Raw genomic sequence first — 22,115 nt, 5'->3', positions numbered from 1 at the left:
TGGGAAATGGAGCAAGAGTTGCCGCCATCGCAATTGGAGATTATGTTTTACCTTTGCCCTCTGGGCTTGTAATAGAATTAAGGAATTGTTTATACGTTCTTGAAATGTCGCGTAACATTATTTCTATTAGCCGTCTTGTTGACGACGGTTTTCATACTTCAATAAAGAACAATAGTTGCAATTTTTATAAAGATTCGATCTTTTATTTTTCAGGAATATCACAAAATGGGATTTATGTGTTGGATGACAAAACTCCTGTTTTTGCAATTGATACCAAAAGACATAAGATAGATAATTCAACTTACTTGTGGCATTGTCGTTAGGCCATATAAACAAGAGACGCATGCTAAAGCTACATTCAGATGGGCTTATAGATCCAATCGATTCCGAATCATTGGAAACATGCGAATCATGTTTAAAAGGTAAAATGACAAAGACACCCTTTAGCAATAAAGGTGAGCGTGTATCAGACACTCTAGGACTTATTCATTCGGATGTATGCGATCCTATGTCAGTCCAAGCAAGAGGAGGATTCAGATACTTCATAAGCTTCATAGATGACCATACCTGATATGGTTACGTCTACTTGATGAAGCACAAATCAGAAGCTTTTGAGAAATTCAAATGCTTCAAGAATGAAGTAGAAAATCAATTAGAAAGGAAAATAAAGACGCTTCGATCTGATCGAGGCGGCGAATATCTTTCAGATGATTTTCTGAATTATCTAACTGAATGTGGGATATGCTCACAATGGACACCTCCCTATACACCACAACACAATGGTGTATCCGAGAGGAGAAACCGTACCCTACTAGATATGGTACGATCCATGATGAGCATGGCCTTACTTCCAAAGACGTTCTGGGGCTATGCCTTAGAAACTGCCCTCTTCACCCTAAATCGAGTGCCAACTAAATCCCCAGTTCCACACCATATAAATTGTTCGTTGGTAGGAAACCCGTGTTCTCATTCATGAGAGTATGGGGTTGTTCAGCGCTTGTCAAACGCATTGCGTCCGACAAACTAGAATCTAAATCTGATAAATGTTTCTTCATTAGATACCCTAAGGAAACTATGGGATATTACTTCTATCATCCAGATGATCAGAAAGTAACCGTATCCAAGCACGCAACCTTCTTAGAGAAAGAGTTTCTCGAAGAAACACAAAAGGGAAGCATGATTGAACTTGACAAAGTTCAAGAAGAAGAAACACCAACTGAAACGACAGAGGCGGTTGAGGTACCCAAAGGAGTCCCATTAGATGAGACTCCAGTGCCACCTATTCGTAAATCACAAAGAGTTCGTGAACTCCTAGTTAGATATGGTTTTCTAGTGGGAGATGATAATGAGGTTCCCATGTTAGACGACGAACCCGAAAACTACGAAGAGGCTCTTACTAGTCCAGATTCTAAAGCATGGCTTGAGGCCATGGATTCTGAAATGGATTCCATGTATACTAACCAAGTGTGGACTTTGGTTGATCCACCCGAAGGGATAAAAACCATTGGGTGCAGATGGATCTTCAAAAAGAAGACTGACATGGATGGAAAGGTTAGCACCTACAAGGCTAGGTTGGTAGCGAAAGGATATCGCCAGAAACAAGGTGTTGATTATGACGAAACCTTCTCTCCTGTTGCTATGTCAAATCTATCAGAATCATGCTTGCTATTGCCGCTCATTTTGACTATGAGATTTGGCAAATGGATGTGAAAACAGCTTTCCTGAACGGAAACCTGCTTGAGGATATATATATGATGCAGCCTGAAGGTTTCATATCAAAGGATGCAAACAAAGTTTGCAAACTTCAGTGATCCATTTATGGACTCAAGCAAGCATCTAAAAGCTGGAATAAGTGTTTTGACGAAACCATAAAACAATTTGGTTTTGAACAAAATTGCGAAGAAGCTTGCATTTACAAGAAAGCAAGTGGGAGCTCTATAGCATTTCTCATACTATATGTGGACGATATACTGTTAATGGGAAATGACATTGCTCTATTACAGTCGGTAAAAGTATGGTTATCTGGTAACTTCTCAATGAAAGACCTTGGTGAAGCAGCCTATATACTTGGTATAAAGATCTACAGAGATAGATCGCGTAGACTGCTTGGTCTTTCACAGGCTACATACATTGAAAAGGTGCTAAATCGGTTTAGCATGCTTGAATCGAAACGAGGTAACTTACCCATGCTACATGGAGTAAAGTTAAACAATCATCAATGTCCTAAAACTGATGATGATAAAAGACGCATGGCTATAGTCCCGTACGCCAGCGTAATCGGTTCGATTATGTATGTTATGCTATGCACTAGACCTGACGTAGCGTTCACGTTATCAGTAACGAGTCGTTACCAAGGGAATCCGGGAGACGAGCATTGGATTGCCGTAAAAAACATTCTTAAGTACTTGAGAAAGACTAAAGATATGTTCCTAGTGTACGAAGAAGGAGATCTGAAAATAGAAGGATTTTCAGACGCTAGTCATCTCACAGATGAGAATGATTTTAAAGCCCAATCAGGATACCTGTTTATCTTGAATGGGGGCACGGTCAGTTGGAAGAGTTCCAAGCAGGGAAGCGTAGCTTTCTCTACGACCGAGTCAGAGTACATCGCTGTTGCGGAAGCAGCAAAGGAAGCAGTTTGGATTAGAAAGTTCATTACAGAACTAGGTGTGGTGCCTGACATTGTCAATCCCATTACTCTGTACTGTGATAACAATGGAGCCATTGCGCAAGCAAAGGAACCACGGTCTCATAATGCGTCCAAGCACTACCTTAAGCGATACCACATCATTAGAGAGATTGTGGCTAGAGGAGATGTGAGAATAGAAAGAGTACCTACAGAGGACAAAGTTGCAGATCCGTTGACAAAGCCTTTAACCCAGAAAGTACATGATCGTCATTTAACTTCTACTGGGATAAGTTTTAGAAACAATTGGCTTTAGTCCAAGTGGGAGTATGTTGGGGTTTAGTGTCCTATTGACAATTGTTGCAGGATACAAACTTAATGTAAATAAATTATTCTTTATATCATTTTTTTAATAAGATGTATGTTTTATAACTATATAAAAGCAATCCCTTTTTAAGCACTAAATAAAGTCTAATAAAAGGAAATCCGTAAGTTTGTTTAAAGTGATTATAAAGTGTTCATACAAGCATGAAGTGAGACAAAACTTTATAATAAACTAATAAACTTAAAACCACCCCAAGTCAAGTGATATGTTTGGGATTGATATATCATTGTTGAGACTTGTATGTAACAATGTCTTCTGTCCGACAGAAAGCTGATCTCACAAGCTTCATATATACAGATATCTGGACAGTTACATAGATCCGATGAAACGTCGTTCATTAGGATTGGGGATTCGATTTGAGATAACAGGATGGGTAGATTCATCCTTGTCAACTGTTCATCTCATTGGTATTAATAGGTATAACTAATCCCCAGACTCAAAGGAATGTTAATTAGTCATCCTGAATTACTGAATGTGAGACTTTGATCCTGCGGTCCCACGATCCTTAACAGAGATGACTCTAGGGTGTGAACTGCAAAGGTTGGGTGTCACAGGAAGTAATGTCAGGGTAGTTATACATTGGATTGAGCATTTATCACTCCCGATTAATGGGAGATACATCCAAGGATCGCTTGTGGAAGACTCGACTCTAAATCCTTGCAAGGTGATAGCTTAAGAGTAAGAAATACAGATTTCACTTTGTTGGTCCCTTGTTTTGTTCAAGTATAGCTCCAAGGGGGGGTTAGGAACTATTTAAACTTTTTGACAATTTAGGCAGACTTCTTTTTTTTTTAAAGAAAAAGGTTTGAACAGCAGCGCTGGGTAAACAACAAGATACTGGCTTAGTCAACAGGTGACTAGGTCAGTTTCTTAGCTTAAGTCAGGAGATAGCACTTAGAGTCTATTCCTGAGCTCAGACGTTCAACGCGCACAACTCAACTTGACCTCTTCACTTGGTCAGTTTTGATTATTTAAAGCAAGCAATATAAATAAGGAGTTAAGGTAAGAAATACTTCACTCAGCAGATTTATCCAGGTTCGGCTTCTTCTAAGCCTACGTCCTGTCCCCGGAACACTTCCGAGATTTCAAATCCTCTACTGAGCTCTTTAAAGATATAGCCTCAAACCTTTTACAATATCAGCAATTGAGTATGACAAGAGTACCTTCCTCTATACTTCTACTCAATCCTAATCTCTCCGCTGAGTACTTAAAACCGAGTACTCAGCCTCTCATTTCTATCTCTAGAAATGATAAGTGTTTTTGTCCTAATACAAAGATGTGCTAAGACACTTTAGACGATTTTACAATCACTCTAGACTTTTACACAGATGAGAAAGTTGTAGTGTAAGAAATTTTCTTTGCTTCTTGCTCGCAGAACTTGTATGGAAATTTGGTCAGCGTAACTGCTTGATCAAGTTCTGTTTTTTTTTGAAGCTTCTGATGGCACTATTTATAGAGACGTCTGGGCATTCGGTCATTTCGAATTTCGAAATAACCGTTGGAGGGAAACAACTATATGTCGTTGTCATCCTGACTTGCACAGAGCTCTCGGCCAATCAGAATCGTGTATCTTCTGTCCTCGGCCAGCTCAGCAGATGGTCTCTCCTTTTATGGTAAAGTCAACTGGACAGCATACTGTGTCGTCTGAACTTTGCCAAAAGGGGAAACACTTTGTCTGGAAGTTTTCCTTTGCCAGCTGCTGTCTTGTACGTATTGTCGAGGCTACTCAGCAGCTTCGTTTTGAAGTTGTTCCCGAAGGTCTTCTAGAACCTTCCGTTTGTTGAGTTGCGTTTTGCATCAAAACGACAATGTCTTGACATACGTGGGCCGAGTGTACTGAGTTGTTTGACTTGGGCCTTGGCTTCCGTATTGGGCTTGGGCCTTCCGATACTCATGACATTTATAACTCAACATTGAACAAACACATTAGTAGAATAAATCAAAGCATTTAAACTTAGTGTGTTTAGAATATGTATTTTAATTTATACTTAAACAATTTTGTCAAATCAAAATTATGTGGAAAGGTGTTTCAACAAACTCCCCCATTTTGATGTTGGCAAAACTATTCAGCAAGGAACTCAGTATGAGCTCCCCCATGATAGTTGACCTAGTATAATTTAGCAAACTCCCCCGTAAGGGTTGATCTACTGACTTAGTTTTACTTAAAACATTTAAGGGTTTAAATGAGTAAGTCTAAGGTCAGTTTTCAGAAATAGGTCAGCTATATCACATATTCTATTTACTCAGTGTTAAGCGAAAGGTTAAACGTATAGAGCGCGCGCTGAGTAATTTGTTGTTCAATGAGTTCTTATCAGAATGTTTTATAAGACCATAGGATGATGTCAAACATGTTATCAGCATATTATTTAATCAATAAATATTGTAAGTGTTAAGCATAGCTGATGAAGATACAAAGTAACTCAGTACTAAAAAAAACATATATCATAACTCAGTATTGGAATCAGGAAATAATCAGGAAATAAAGTATGATATATATATTGAAAGAAGTCAGCAAGTACATAGACAAAGGAAGTAAACTGGACAAAAAGATGCCTAAGTTTTGCTAGTCTATCTATTTCTTTTTCTTGCCCTGAGATTGACTTCGCTCGTACTGACGTCGCTCATGCTGAGCTCTAGCAGCTTGCGCTTTCTCCCCCGTTTTGTCAACTTCAGGGAGCTTGAACGCATCTGTTAAGACGGCGCGAGTCAGTTCTTGGGATAGCTCTTTTAGCTTGTCAGCACTATCATTGACCCCATCAAATATGGCAACTCCATCAGCTGATACTTCAAATGGTATATGAAGATCAGCAGCACTGAGCATGTTGATGCTAAACGCTTGAGCTTTTGCTTGCCAGATTAAAGCTTCAGAGAGGCCAGCAAAAACTTGGTGGAAAGTCTTCAGAAGTGCTGAGTCATAGTGATGACGTTGGAGATTATTATGACGGATGTGGTTGAAGGATTGTTGTGCGAGGGACATCAATTCATTCTGCTTCAACGCGTCAGTATCCATTTCTTGCTTGTTCAGGTTGAGTAGTCTGACAGCCTCACTGATTTGCTCAACTGAGCACTGACTATAGGACACCATTTGCTCATTTGTCTTCAGTTGCTCAGTATGAAGCTGAGCAAAGAGCATTTTGATTTCAGATGAAGTAGCATAGTCAGTGTTCACAGCTGACAATTTCTGGACTTGTTGATGGAGAGAGTTCAAGTGTTGCACGGTTGTCAGCTGGATCTCAGCCAACTTGGCAATTGACTCCTGCTTAGCTTGCTGTGCTTGGTAGGATAAGACAACGTTCAGCAGATCCTTGAGCCCCTTAACTTCGTTGAGAAGCTGAGTGACTTGAGAAAGCTGGGTGGTCTCAAGAAGTGAAGATCCAGCAGCAGGTGAAGCGGACTGTTGAAGATCTTGGATTAGAGCTTGCACTGAGTCGATGAGCTTCTTGCCGGACTCAGTGGCATCCCGATGTACATCAGTATGACCAGTAGAGAAAGGAGTGAATGGAGTACCCTGGTCAATGACTGGATGAGTTAGCTCAATCTGCACTTGGGTGGGAGGAATTGTTATTTGATCAGCAGATGTATTAACCCGAACACTGTCTGTGATGACGGCGGAAGGATGGGGAGTCAGCACCATGCTTGAGGAGACAGCATGAGCAGTGGTCGATTCAACCTGACTAGTTGAAGTGGTTGAAGTGTTATGGTCGGTATGTTCCTGTTGAGAAGAAACAGAGGCTTGTTTTTCCAACAGCGTCGTAGTAGAGGAAGTTGATGGCCGTTTGAAAAACTTTAGTTGAACAGTAGAAGGGTCCTTTGTTGTCTTAGAGAGGACAAGTTCAGGAATAGATGGGGATTGCACAGGAAGTTCACTGACCATCTTCTCACTGGCCTTAACCAGCTTTCGCCTTCTGTGTGGTGGAGTGAAAGTAGGAGCAGCTTCTTCTTCTGAGTGAGTAGGAGTAGGTTCCTTTTCCTCAGTATGGGTCTGGTCAGCTTGCTCAACTTGCTCAATCCCAGCTGCCAACTCAGTGTCGGTCTGCACAGCTCCACCTGCTAACCCAGTGTTAGCATCCTCAGCTTCAATTTCGCTGGAAGTTTCTTCTGAATCCTCAGCGTCATCTTGACCGCTGGTTTCATCGTCTTCCTCTTCTTCCTCAGTATTATCTCCATCAAGTTCTTCCTCAACTTGGGAGATGAAGTGGTCATCTAACTGCACCTCAGGTTCCTCAGGCTCAGCATTGGTACCTTGACACTGGGTGAAGTGAGAATCACCCGGTATAATAAAATCAGTTGGCATGACGTCCAGAGGTGCCAGTGTTGAAGGCTTCTGCTTCTTCTGAGGTAGCTCAGCAGCTTCCTCAGTACCAGGCTCATCTTGCCTGTTTCTTTTCTCAGCTGACTTACCAGCTGACCTTTGCCTCTTTGCTGGAGACTCAACGTTTGGTGAAGGAGTCTCAGCAGATTTTCTCTTGCGAGAAGCTGGGGCCTTAGTTCTTTGCCTTTTCTTTGGCTCAGCAACAGATTTCTCAGCTTGGTCAGTTTGACCAGCAGCAGCTTTTCCCTTCTTCAAGGGCTGTCCAAAATTTCAGTGCCCTCAGCGAGGCAGCTGTGATCTCTGTTCCTCTGACGGATTCCTCACCTTCGAGGTCAATCTTGTGGTCGATGAGGATCCTAGTAATAATTGACCCTAACCTCAGTGTACCAGTGCTGCATAGAAAGCCAGCAACAAGAAAAACTGGTAGGTTGATGGGGGTGTACGTCAGCATGTGCCAGATGAAGCACTGCTCGAAGTTCGTTGCTGATGTAGTGCAATTGATCTTCGGATAGATGAAGTACGTCAGCAGATAGTGAGCCATCTTCTGGTGCTGACCCATTGAAGATGCTGAGACTTCTCCTGAGTAACCCTCAGGTTTGCAGAAGGTAAGGACATAGTTGGTTTTGTCCTGATCGCTTGACTTCCTCAGCCTTACTCCCTCAGTTTTGAGCTGGAGGAGAGTTCCTATGTAGAGAGGGTTGACGAAGATGGTTCTTCCTTTTACCTCGGTGCATAGGTAGTCAGCATTGTCATTAGCGACCTTGAGGTTGTGGTAAAACTCCCTCACTAGGTCAGGATATGTCTCATCTCTGACCGAGAACAGCCCAGTCCATTCGTTCTTGGAAATCCATTCGGCAAATGGCTGTTCATGTTGTACGAAATGCTCAGAGACCCATCTGGAGGGCTCAACCTTCCATTCACGGACATTTTTAAAGACCTTGAAATAGGTCCTGATCTTAACAGCTTTTCCTTGGCCAGAAGTTTGGCCAGTTTTACCCTTGCTCGGTGTAGAAGGGTTTCGTGAAGGTTCATCGGAGCTGGACTTTTGTTGGCCGGCACCGGAGACGTTGCAAGATAACTTAGTCATTCTTCGAAGATGGAGGAATTTGAGAGAAAAGAAGTTCTAAGTGATTTCCTTGCCTTAAGAGTTGATTAAGTGTAAGGAGTAAAAGATGGGGAAATACCCAAAATTTATAGACGAAATGAACGGTGTGGATCTTAATCGAATCCATGTGTCAGTTTTGCCTTGGGATCATGTACCGACAATGATCCTGGCATTTATGACACATTACGGCGAATACGTCATCCTAGGCTATACGCGTGCTTTGCATTTATGCTAACGGATTAATCACTCAGTATTTAGAATGTCAAGCGTTTGATATTCTAAACGGTCAGTGCATCATTTAGGGATGATTTTAAATTCAAGTTCTAAACTAATTTACTCAGTGTGCAAGTGTACTCAGTATTGCATATTCAGTCAGTTCCAATGAGATACTCAGCAAACAAAAATTATTCAGCATGTAATCTACTCAGCATTCATATTCATTTAGCACGGAATTTACTGAAGAGGATTAAACATACCAATTGCTTCTCTCAGTATACTGAACTGCTCACGGGCCAGTGGCTTCGTGAAGATATCAGCAAGCTGTTCGTCCGTTGGGACAAAAGTCAGCTTGATCTCACCCTTGAGTATATGGTCTCTAATGAAGTGATGTCTGATGCTGACATGCTTCATTCTGCTGTGTTGAATTGGGTTCTTGGAAAGATCAATTGCACTTTTGTTGTCACATTTGACTTCAATTGTCTTCGTTTGAACACCATAATCTTCAAGCTGTTGCTTGATCCATAGGATTTGAGCAACACAATGACCAGCAACAATGTACTCAGCTTCAGTGGTGGACAAGGCTACTGACGCCTGCTTTTTGCTGAACCAGGATACAAGACAGCTTCCTAAAAAGTGGCATCCTCCAGAGGTGCTTTTTCGTTCCAGCTTATCTCGTCCATAGTCAGCGTCAGTGTATCCAATGAGTGTAAAGTCATGAGTATTTGGATACCACAAACCTGCGTTCACTGAGCTTTGCAAATATCTAAGGATTCTTTTTACAGCAATGTAATGAGATTCCTTAGGGTTAGATTGATATCTAGCACAGTAGCATACTGAAAACTGAATGTCCGGTCTACTGGCTGTTAAGTATAGTAGAGAGCCTATCATACCTCGATATAATTTGCTGTCTACTGACTTACCATTCTCATCAGCGCAGAGGACAGTGTCAGTGCCCATAGGAGTGGATATTGGCTTGCAATTTTCTAAGTCATATTTCTTTAAGATCTCCTTGGCATATTTGGCTTGACTGATGAAGATGCCATTCTTTCCTTGTTTGATTTGAAGACCGAGGAAGAAGTTGAGTTCCCCCATCATGGACATTTCGAACTTAGTCTGCATTTGCTTGCTAAACTCCTTGCACATTGATTCGTTAGTTGCACCAAATATTATATCATCAACATAAATTTGGGCCAGCAGGGTATCTTTACCCTTTTTCTTAATGAATAAGGTTGTATCAGCTTTGCCCCTGACGTAATTTCTAGTCAGCAGGAAACTGGTCAGCCTCTCATACCAAGCGCGTGGTGCTTGCTTGAGGCCGTACAGAGCCTTTTTGAGTTTATAAACATGGTTTGGGAATTTAGGGTCCTCAAAACCTGGAGGTTGATTTACATAAACCTCCTCGTTTATAACTCCATTAAGAAATGCACTTTTGACATCCATTTGAAATAATTTAAAATTCATGTGAGATGCATATGCACACAGTATTCTAATTGCCTCTAGCCTTGCCACTGGGGCGAAGGTCTCACCGTAGTCAATACCTTCTTGCTGACTGTAGCCCTGAGCTACAAGCCTTGCTTTGTTCCTGACTACGTTTCCTTGTTCGTCCATCTTGTTCCTGAAGACCCATCTTGTTCCGATGGTCTTTTGAGTCTTTGGATGAGGCACTAGCTCCCATACATCATTTCTTCTAAATTGATCGAGCTCCTCTTGCATTGCGATCATCCAGAATTCATCGTACTCAGCTTCAGCGAAATTCTTCAGTTCTTGTACTGAGACGAAAGCAACATTGCTGAGGTACTTCCTGAGTTGATTCCTAGTCATCAGGGTATTCCCAGCAGAATCAAGGATTGCACTTTCGGAGTGCCCTCTTGGAATCCTTAGTTCTTTGGGTAGATTTATGTCTTGTGCTGTTCCTGTTTCAACAATCTCTACAGAAGTAGATGGGTCAGCAAAAGTAATCTTAGGTTCACTCTTACTCTTGGTCAGCCTTTTTGTGAATGACTCAATATCTGGTTCTGGGTCAGCAATGGTTACTGAGTTTGGATCATCTTCGGTCAGCGGCTGGTATCTACCTGCAGGGTCAGTTTCATCGAACTCTACATGTATTGACTCTTCTAAGACTTGAGTTCGCTTATTAAAAACTCTGTATGCTTTGCTGTTTGTTGAGTAGCCCAAAAAGATAGCCTCATCAGCTTTTGAGTCAAACTTTGCTAAGCTATCTTTGGTATTTAAAATAAAACATCTACAGCTAAAGGCACGAAAGTATCCAATATTGGGCTTTCGTCCTTTCCAAAGTTCATAGGGGGTTTTCTTGAGTATAGGTCTAACTAGAGCTCTATTAAGAATGTAGCATGCTGTGTTAACAGCCTCTCCCCAAAAATACTTTGGAAGCCTATGCTAATCCAGCATTGTCCTGGCTATTTCAACCAGAGTTCTGTTCTTCCTTTCTACAACCCCATTTTGCTGAGGTGTTCTAGGAGCAGAAAAATTGTGGTCAATGCCGCTGGCTTCACAGAATTCAACAAACTTTTGGTTTTTGAATTCTCCACCGTTATCACTACGGATATGAGCTAATTTTAGGTCTTTTTCATTTTCAATTTTTCTAACCAAATTTGAAAATGTCTCAAAAGTCTCATCCTTGCTGGTCAGCAAGATGACCCATGTATACCGAGAGAAGTCATCTACAATGACCAAGGAAAATCTTCTTCCACCCAGACTCAGCGGCTGGACTGGACCAAAGAGATCCAAGTGTAGTAACTCTAACGGACGTTTAGTTGAGACAATGTTTTTACTATGAAAAGATTGTTTGGTTTGTTTTCCAGCTTAGCAAGCGTGGCATAATTGATCTTTTTGAAATTTGAGTTCGGGCAATCCCTCAACCAATTGCTTTCTTGCTAGTTTGGCCAGGAGGTCCATGCTTACATGACCAAGTCTCATGTGCCATAACCAGGAATTTTCTTCCTTTGTTACTAAGCACACAGTTTTTGAAAACTTTTTCTCTAAATCTAGCATAAAGACATTATCTATCCGAGGGGCAGTTAAGATTAACTCATTTGTTTCACCCTCGTATATTTTACATCCAGTAGCATCAAATATAACTTTTCTCCCATTGTCACATAGCTGAGCTACGCTGAGTAAGTTATATTTGAGTCCGCTGACTAGGGAGACAGATTCAATAGTAGGATTACCTCCGATGGTTCCTGAGCCTACTATCTTACCCTTCTTGTTGTCTCCAAAACTTACGCTCCCTCCTCGTTTACGTTCAAACGTGATGAACTGAGTTTCATCACCCGTCATATGCCTTGAGCATGCGCTGTCAATATACCACATCTTTGACTTCTCGGCACATCTCAGGCTTACCTGCATTGTGACTAGTTACTTTTAGGTACCCAATTCTTTTTGGGTCCTGACTTGTTAGGTGCAACAGGTATAGCATCATACTTTATTTTATGGCGACATACATGGACAGTATGGCCATTCTTTCCACAGAAGTCACAACTGACCTTCTGTTTAGGATTTTTTACTGACTTGTCAGCACCCCAGTGCTGAGCGTGCCAGCACACCTTAGTGGTGTGTCCTAACTTCCCACAAAAGTCACACTGGACTTTTCGCTGGGGATTCCATCTCTGCTGAGTACCTTGGTACTGAGTTCTCAGAGGAATGTTATTTTTCTTAGGAACCTTTAGTTGGTTCTGGATAGTTGTGACGTCCTTCCTCAGTTTCTTTGAAACTGACTGGACTTCAGAGACAGACTCAGCAAAGATTTTCATATTATCATGCAGAGTTGAGTTGTCCTGAAGAAGGAATCTGAGGTCACTGAGTTTGACCTCTTCCACTTCGTCACAGCACTTGCTGAGTGCTCTAAATTTCTTATTACACTTCTTGACAAGTGTATAGAGATCACTCGGGGCATTGACCATATCATTTCTGAGCTGGGGAAGAGAAATTACCTCATTTGATTGCTCCTCATCATCTGATGCGATAGATGGGTCAGCATGCTCAGAGACGCATGGCTCAGCAAGTTCGTCAGCCATGAAGCATATCTTCGCTGACTCGGTGGCCTCAGTTTCTGTGGATGAAGACTCATCACTGTCGCTCCAAGTAGCCACCATTGCCTTCTTCCCACTCTTCTTGTCTTTCCTCAGCGTAGGGCAGTTTGACTTAATATGGCCAGTTTGATGGCACTCAAAGCATGTAAGGGGCTTTGAGTTGTCCTTTCTGTATTTGCTATCACTTAAGTCAGTCTTATACTTATCAAACTTTTTGTAAGGCTTTTTAGAGTATTTGTCACTCTTCCTGAATAGCCTTTTCATCTTCCTTGTGAACATAGCCATCTCCTCATCATCAGTTGAACTCCCGTCAGTGGAGTCAGCTTTCATGACAAGTGACTTCTGCTTCTTGTCATCAGATTTTTCCTTCACCTCAAAGTTTTTCATGGATATCTCATGGGTCAGTAATGAACCGATGAGTTTGTCATATTTGTAGGTGGTTAAATCCTGAGCTTCCTCAACTGCTGTCTTCTTTGCTTGCCAGTCTTTCGGAAGACTCCTGAGTATCTTTTTGACTTGTTCTTCCTCAATGAAGATTTTCCCAAGTCTCTTGAGCTCATTAATGATGTTGGTGAACCTTGCGTTCATGTCTGAAATGCCCTCATCGTTGTTCATCTCGAACAGCTCGTATAGTCTCATCTGCTGATTCACCTTGGATTCTTTTACTTTGTTTGTTCCCTCGTAGGTGACTTCCAGCTTTTTCCAGATCTCTTGTGCCGACTCACAACCTGAGATTTTGTTATATTCTGCAGCATCGAGCGCACAGTGAAGCATATTGATAGCCGAAGCATAGTTTTGAAGCTTCTTAAGATCATCCTCTGTCCATTTGGCCTCAGCTTTTATAACTGTTTGGCCAGCCACAACCTCGACAGGTACAAACGGGCCTTGGACTATAGATAGCCAAGCACTCATGTTTGTAGCCTGAATGAAGTTTTTCATCCTATTCTTCCAGAAGGTATAGTTTGACCCGAAGAATAGGGGAGGCCTAGTAATGGACAGCCCCTCAGGCAGCATTTGAGTTGTTTGGTTTCCAGGGAGAAACCGAGTGCTGTTTTCGCCTATGGTAGGGATCAGCTCAAGGTTGTTAGACCTTTTAAAGTGAGCTTTTAGAGCTCTGATACCACTTGTTGGTCCCTTGTTTTGTTCAAGTATAGTTCCAAGGGGGGGGGGTGTTAGGAACTATTTAAACTTTTTGACAATTTAGGGAGACTTCTTTTTTTTTTTTAAAGAAAAAGGTTTGAACAGCAGCGCTGGGTAAATAGCAAGATACTGGCTTAGTCAACAGGTGACTAGGTCAGTTTCTTAGCTTAAGTCAGGAGATAGCACTTAGAGTCTATTCCTGAGCTCAGACGTTCAACGCGCACAACTCAACTTGACCTCTTCACTTGGTCAGTTTTGATTATTTAAAGCAAGCAATATAAATAAGGAGTTAAGGTAAGAAATATGTCACTCAGCAGATTTATCCAGGTTCGGCTTCTTCTAAGCCTACGTCCTGTCCCCGGAACACTTCCGAGATTTCAAATCCTCTACTGAGCTCTTTAAAGGTAGAGCCTCAAACCTTTTACAATATCAGCAATTGAGTATGACAAGAGTACCTTCCTCTATACTTCTACTCAATCCTAATCTCTCCGCTGAGTACTTAAAACCGAGTACTCAGCCTCTCCTTTCTATCTCTAGAAATGATAAGTGTTTTTGTCCTAATACAAAGATGTGCTAAGACACTTTAGACGATTTTACAATCACTCTAGACTTTTACACAGATGAGAAAGTTGTAGTGTAAGAAATTTGCTTTGCTTCTTGCTCGCAGAACTTGTATGGAAATTTGGTCAGCGTAACTGCTTGATCAAGTTCTGTTTTTTTTTTTGTGAAGCTTCTGATGGCACTATTTATAGAGACGTCTGGGCATTCGGTCATTTCGAATTTGGAAATAACCGTTGGAGGGAAACGGCTATATGTCGTTGTCATCCTGGCTTGCACAGAGCTCTCGGCCAATCAGAATCGTGTATCTTCTGTCCTCGGTCAGCTCAGCAGATGGTCTCTCCTTTTATGGTAAAGTCAACTGGACAGCATACTGTGTCGTCTGAACTTTGCCAAAAGGGGAAACACTTTGTCTGGAAGTTTTCCTTTGCCACCTGCTGTCTTGTACGTATTGTCGAGACTACTCAGCAGCTTCGTTTTGAAGTTGTTCCCGAAGGTCTTCTAGAACCTTCCGTTTGCTGAGTTGCGTTTTGCATCAAAACAGCAACGTCTTGACATACGTGGGCCGAGTGTACTGAGTTGTTTGACTTGGGCCTTGGCTTCCGTATTGGGCTTGGGCCTTCCGATACTCATGACATTTATAACTCAACATTGAGCAAACACATTAGTAGAATAAATCAAAGCATTTAAACTTAGTGTGTTTAGAATATGTATTTTAATTTATACTTAAACAATTTTGTCAAATCAAAATTATGTGGAAAGGTGTTTCAACACACTTAACCTATCTTTTTGAGTTGACTCGGCCTATACAAGTAAAACGAACGTCTCGCTATATGTGACTTGACATCACCCATAGTCATAAGATTCAGTTCAAGGATGTAGTTGATAAAGGATCGTATTATACCGTAACTAATACAGAAGGGTTAACGACAGAATCAACCTGTCTTCTTAATGGACTCTGGGGGAATGATTACAGACTTGCCAATAACATACTCAGTACATCATTCCGTTATGCAAGGATTAAATATAATTCTTGAAGAAATTAATTTAATAGTTGCATACGGCCAGAAGTAGTAAGAACCTAATGGATCACACATAAGACTTGGAACCAAAAAGAGAGATGGATGTCATTAATAGATGGAAGCCCAAATGAGCCCAGTAAGGCCCATTTAATTAGGGGAGGCCGAAATTTATATATAATAAGTTAGGAATTATTTTAATTCCATTAATCCTAATTTGATTAGGTTTGTGAATTAAATTAATTAAGAGATAATTAAGTTAGGAGTTTTAATTAGATTAATATACTCCTATTATTATCCAATTAGGTTATTTATTATTATCCTAAATATATTAGATATATTATAAGATAATAATTGAGAATCCTATTCCGAATTGAATTCCTATTAAGTAACCTATTCCTATCTAACTAGGGTTTAGATACAAGTTATTATATATACCCCCTAATAAGTGAATTTCGACTAAGCCTAATCCCTCTCCTTTATTGTGATTTTTGAAACATACAATTAGAGAGAGAAAGCGAATTCACATCCCCTAGTTCGTGGACAAGAATTCATACGGCTTCCGTCGATTGATTAATTTTCATTCATCTCCTTTTCTCTTTGATCTTGTGTTGGTTAATTAGAGGCAATCTATTTTGGTTGCATCTCATAAGGGTTGATTCTAACTTAATCTCACCGTGTTATACTTCGTGCTTGGGAAATCGGAGAAGAATTGTTGGCGCTTCTTTAACAACGGTAGATTGCTCTTCAAAAGGTATTCCTTCTTATCCCTCTTTATATGAAATAACGATTAACGGATCTTATGGTTAAAAGGAAGTAGGCTAAAATTTTTATATTTCCGCTGCTATACCTTAGCCTTAATTTACTTCAAAAATGACCGGTCAACGCTCAGTCAACGTGCCACCAGTCAAAAAGTCAAAAAAATTTAACTACTAATATAAAATTACGAATATACCCTCTTTTTCTTTCTTCTTCCTTTCCCTTCCCCTCCTCCTTTCCCTTTCTCTCACTAACTCTTTCTCTAATTTTCTCTCTCTATCTGTCTCCAATGGATGTTGGTTGTTTGCCGACTCAACTAAGTTCACTACCTTGGTTCAACTGCATGAAAGATAGGATGGAAAATCGAATTGGCTGCATCTAAAAATCTATTATTAACCTAGCCTAAATCTGAAACCTTCGTATTCCTTCTTCTTTTTTTTTAGCCGATCCATCTTAATCATTCAAGTCAAAAGAATCCATCTGTATTTGGGGTTAATGGAAGCCGGCTTGACAATAAGATTCAAACCAAACAATAGCTTAGACCTGAATCCTGATTAATGGTTTTTTTCCAGATCATTTTTTATCTACTGCACAACATTCAGTAACTGATTAACTAGACAATCCAGTAAGGAGCTCCGAATTCATGCTGAAAGGCAATATGTCAATTGCTCTTCCCATAAACAATCTGCTCCATTTTGAACAAAAGAAACTAAAAGATAGAACAACACATTAATGATTAATCCATTAAATAAAATCCTGCAGTGAGAAGTCCATCCACCTCAGTTAACCTTAATCATCAGTAACATAAATTTTGATTAACCCAGATTAATCATCATTCCATTGGATGGTCCTTCTTGATCTCCTATACAATATCCAGACTATCTCCTCGTATTAGTTGCTCCCTAAAAAAAAAAGCAGATTAATCAACTCTTTTCAACTCGTATGTCTTTTAAGAGATACACAAGCATCCTCTATATGAATCCTCATTGACACTGCAATAGACTTGCCTATCACTGGAATCATATGGGTAAAGCGAGCAACAGAAATAAAATTTTGAGATTTAAATCTGATCTGTATTTTTTTTATGAAGTTTTGAGATCACAATGAGAGAACTAAGATGGAGAGAGTTAGTCAGAGAAAGGGAGAGGAGATGGGGAAGGGAAAGGGAAATGGAAAGGGAAAGGAAGAAGAAAGGATATAATAGTAATTTTATATTAGTAGTTGATTTTTTTTACTTTTTGACCGGTCAAAGCTGAGGTGGCGCGTTGACTGAATGTTGACCGGTCATTTTAACCGGCCATATACCATAGTGGGAGGTCACCTCTAAGTACGTATATATTAGTGTGACAAATTGAAGTTTGTACACCAAAGTGTGATTTAGGGTAAAGTTTGTACACTACGAGTGAAATTTACCCGCAGTCTTTAACTAAGTCTGAATGTGTTATAAGCTTATTTATTGCTTCTCTTTGCAATCAGACTGCTTGCTTCTCTCTAATAACTCTAGTACAAGTTTGTACATAACCCATATTCTAAACCTCCTTACTCTTGTCTTTTTCTATTTCTCAATACTTGAATCTGCTTTCCCTTTTTTATAAATGGACATTCTGTTGGACTCTATTTCTCTTATTTGCTTGATGGGTCTCGCCCAAATTGATTTCAGACTATTTCTGTTCTTGTTTTTTTTTTTGCTTGATGGGCCTAACCCAAATTGAATTCGCACTACACTTTACACTATTTCAAACCCAAACTTAGATGTTGGATTGTTTCTATTATTTTCTTGAGGGGTCTGGCCTAAATGGATTTCAGACTACACTTTACACTTTAGTATTATACTTCACGATTTAAAACATATGCATTTTTTAAGTGAAAAGTACAAAAATAAACCTTCTGGTTACACATGTTTTCGATCGGCACTCTTGTGGTTTAAAAATTTACAAAATAGTACATTGAGGTTCATTCCGTTAGCAAACACATGCCAAATTGACTAACAGTGTTAAAAGTTAAAGGGAAATGGTTAATTTTGTCTTATATTTATTTATTTTATAAATTAACCACCTTTATTATCTAATTATCACAAACCAACCCCAAAATAAAAAATAAATATCAAATACACCATCTTCTCCATTTCACTTTAATTTCTTGGTTTTTTCTTCTTTCTCTCTCTCCTCTTTGTTAATTTCTCTCTCTAAAATCAATTGAATTCTCATCTCTTTCTAAATCTAATGCATCTCTCTTTTAGGTTCCTCTTTATATGCTTTAATGCCTTGCTACCTTCTTTGCATTCCGTAATATTACCACACGAATTAAAAAGCTTTAGATTTAATCTACTCTATTGTTTTGGTCCCCGAACTACCCAAATCGGGTCATAGTCTATAACGGAGTCTCCCAAAATGATGTTTTATTTTAAAACGTTAATTTAAAAACCTTTTGAAATTCTACATCTACAACATCTTAATCCCGAACTACACTTAAACCAGGTCACGGTTCATATTGGGACTCAAAATAAGGTTCTATTTCAAATCAAAACCAAATATTTATTTAATACGAGATGAAACTTAAATAAATACGAATGAATAAATAGAAGTGACAAATAAAATAAATAACTAAAACTATAAATAAAATAAATAAACAAAACTATAAATAAATAAACAAAATAAATAAATTCAATGATTCTACTCCTCGGATAATACATCAAGATCGGTATTGACAATCGAAGTTGGTTGATTCCACGAGGTACAGTTTTTTGTGTGTTTTTTTGTCCAATATTTAACTTTTATAAAATTTCAATTTTTTAGAAAAAATATATTTTTTTCCAAAAAAAAATTCACTTTCTCTCTCTCGAAAAATAATTTTTCCCAAAAAGAGCTCTTTTGGTTTATGGGGATCCGTTCCTTTTATAGGCACGGATCCCAAGGTTGGGCGTATATGCTCAAATGGCGTCGGGCATATACGCCCAACCATATTGGGCGACGCCCAACATACATTGGGCGTCGCCCAACGTTGGTTGGGCGAACGCCCAACGCTGACTGGGCATCGCCCAGCCACTGTTGGATGATCACCCATCAATTGTTGGGCGACGCCCAACACTCCATTGGGCATCCGTCCAACGTCATTGGGCAACGCCTATCGACGGTCGGACGCTCGCCCAACGTGGCTAGGCGGCACCCGACGCCGTTGGGTAGCCGCCAAACAACTGTCGAGTGCGTGTCAAACGTCCGTCGGACGAGCGTTCGATGCGTCGAGTGCCGCGTCCAGTGTTTGCGGGACAATGCTCACCTGCCGGGAGCGACCCTCGTCGTCTGCCGATCGACATTCGTTCTTCTGGATTTTTCTTGAATTTTTTTTAAATAAATAGAATCAACCGCTTGAACCGTTCATCGTGGGTTTTCGTTCCGACTCGGTGTCTACAGTAGTGTTAGACAGGAACAAAACTTGATTCTTCTTTTGAACATTTAAAACACTAGGCCACTTAACTGGAATGGCCTCTGTGTGACTTTGTTAAACACGCTATTGAGTACAATAGTCAGCAACACAAATTATGGATTTAAGCACAAAAGCAAGCAATATGAATATGTCAAAAGGAAAGGGTTAGAGAAATAGTTACGCAACAATTTATACTGGTTCGGCCTCCTGCCTACATCTAGTCCCCAGAATACCTTCTTTTGGGTTTTAATCCACTAGTGAACTCTTTCCAACAGACAGAGCACAAACCCTTACAATAGATACAAAGGCTCTGCAAAGTACCTTCATTTACACCCAACAGTCAGTTATCTATCTATCTCTCTTGCTATTCACTTATAACGAGTAAATTACACCAATGGTACCTGAATTTTATCCTAATTCATACTTTGGTACCTAGATTACATTTTGTCTCAAAAATATATCCGAAATAACGATGACCGGACAATTAAGTATATTTTACCGGTTAATGGCCGGTTAATATGATTTTGACCAGTAAATTACACTGATGGTACCTGAACTTTACCCGAATTCATATTTTGGTACCTATATTTCATTTTGTCCAAAAACTACACTTCAAGTAAAGATGACTCAATATTTTAGTATATTTGACCGATCAGTGATTGATCAACCCGAGTTTGACCATTTTAAATTAAAAATTGAGACCAATCATACACCCAATTAGGGGTGTTCATCGGTCGGTTCGATCTAAAAACCTAACCGAACCGAAATAACCGAATACCGAATAAGACCTAAAATTAAAACCGAACCTAACCCAATAATATTACAAACCGAACCTAACCGAACCGAGTATTTCGGTTCATTTGTTAAACAATTTTTTTTAAGATTTTAATCACTTTGTATGCTTAATTTAAATATGCAAATATTGACATATATCATAAGGCCCAACAATTGCAGACACACTATTTGATGAGGGGGCATTAAATAGTTTCACCATTACCCTATGGATTGCAAAATTAAATCAAATATGCAAACTAAATTAAAAACCCATGCATGTATAATTACTGTTTTGTACAATTTAATAATATCCATATATGCAGCATATACAACAATTGGAACATTAATTCAATTATAGAGACTCTGCAAGTTTAAACTTCTTGAATTGAATATAAAAATATAGGTAGAAAATATAGAGTTATAGAGACTCTTAAACTTGTTGAATATATATGATTTCAAAAAAAAAAAAACAAACTTGTTGAATATAAAAATAAGTCTTTTATCATATTAATAATCGTTGTGGTTTTAAATTTGAAGAGGTAACTGAACCATTCAAAAATTGAAAGTTTAAACCTAATTAAATAATTAATACAGTAGACAACTGTTAACTAATATTTAATAAATTTAATTAATACCTATTTCCGTTCGGTTCAGTTATTTCGATTATTTTGTTAAAAAAACCGAATCAACTGATATTATCGATATGTTTCAATATTACAAACCGAAACCGAACCTATTAGACCGAAAAACCGAACCGAAAAACCGAAATTCATCGGTTCGGTCGGTTATTTCGGTTCGATTCGGTTTTTGAACACCCCTACACCCAATTAACATAAAATTATAATACTATCATGTTAATTGAGTGTATGGTGAGTCCCAATATTTAGTTCATGTTACTCGGTCACTAACCGATCAAATGAACTAAACCTTTCAGTCACCTTTACTTGTGTTATGTTTTTAAGATAAAATAAAATTTAGGTACCGAAGTATGAATTATGGTAAAGTTCAGATACCATTAATGTAATTAACTCATGAAACTCGCGTTGACCAGTCATAACCGGTAAAAATATACTAAATTGTCCGGTCATCGTTACTTCAGGTATATTTTTGGACAAAATGTAATTTAGGTACCAGAGTGTAAACTATGTAAAGTTCAGGTACCATTGATGTAGTTTACCCCACTTATAACCGAAGTGAACAGAAGAGCTTCTAAAATTTTCTTAAGCTATTAATATGTTTGTTCTTACTCAGAACACAATGAAAGAACTATGAGCTATTACACGAATGAAACAGTAAATGTGTATGAGCTTTTGCTTTGCTTTTGGAATTTCAAAGATGATTCTCTCTAGATTTCATCGTTGATGATCCGGTCTGAAATGAGCAAATTATGAAGATTTTATAATGACACTTTAAGGCAGGTCATTTCGAAATTTAAAATAACCGTTGGAGGGAAACAACTCTCTTCTGTCGCTTTCAGCCCCAGTAACCAGTGTATATGGTATGTTTTATTTACAAAACAAAAGTATTACAATTACACATTTAAATTCTAATTACAACCATATTTTTATCTTAAAATAATTATTCTTACATATGGATGAAACAAAACCACCAAAAAAACAACTCCCTAAATCGAAGTAGTAAATCATATGGTGGACATTTTACGTATTTTACTAACTTGACAGTTTATTGAACTAAATTGATATTTAAGTTCATTTTACACAGTTGTGATTTGATTTTGGAGTCTAT

Source organism: Euphorbia lathyris, chromosome 7 (assembly GCF_963576675.1).
Source record: "Euphorbia lathyris chromosome 7, ddEupLath1.1, whole genome shotgun sequence".
NCBI lineage: Eukaryota > Viridiplantae > Streptophyta > Magnoliopsida > Malpighiales > Euphorbiaceae > Euphorbia > Euphorbia lathyris.
The sequence above is the reverse complement of the archived record's forward strand: the minus strand, read 5'-3'. Positions refer to the sequence as shown.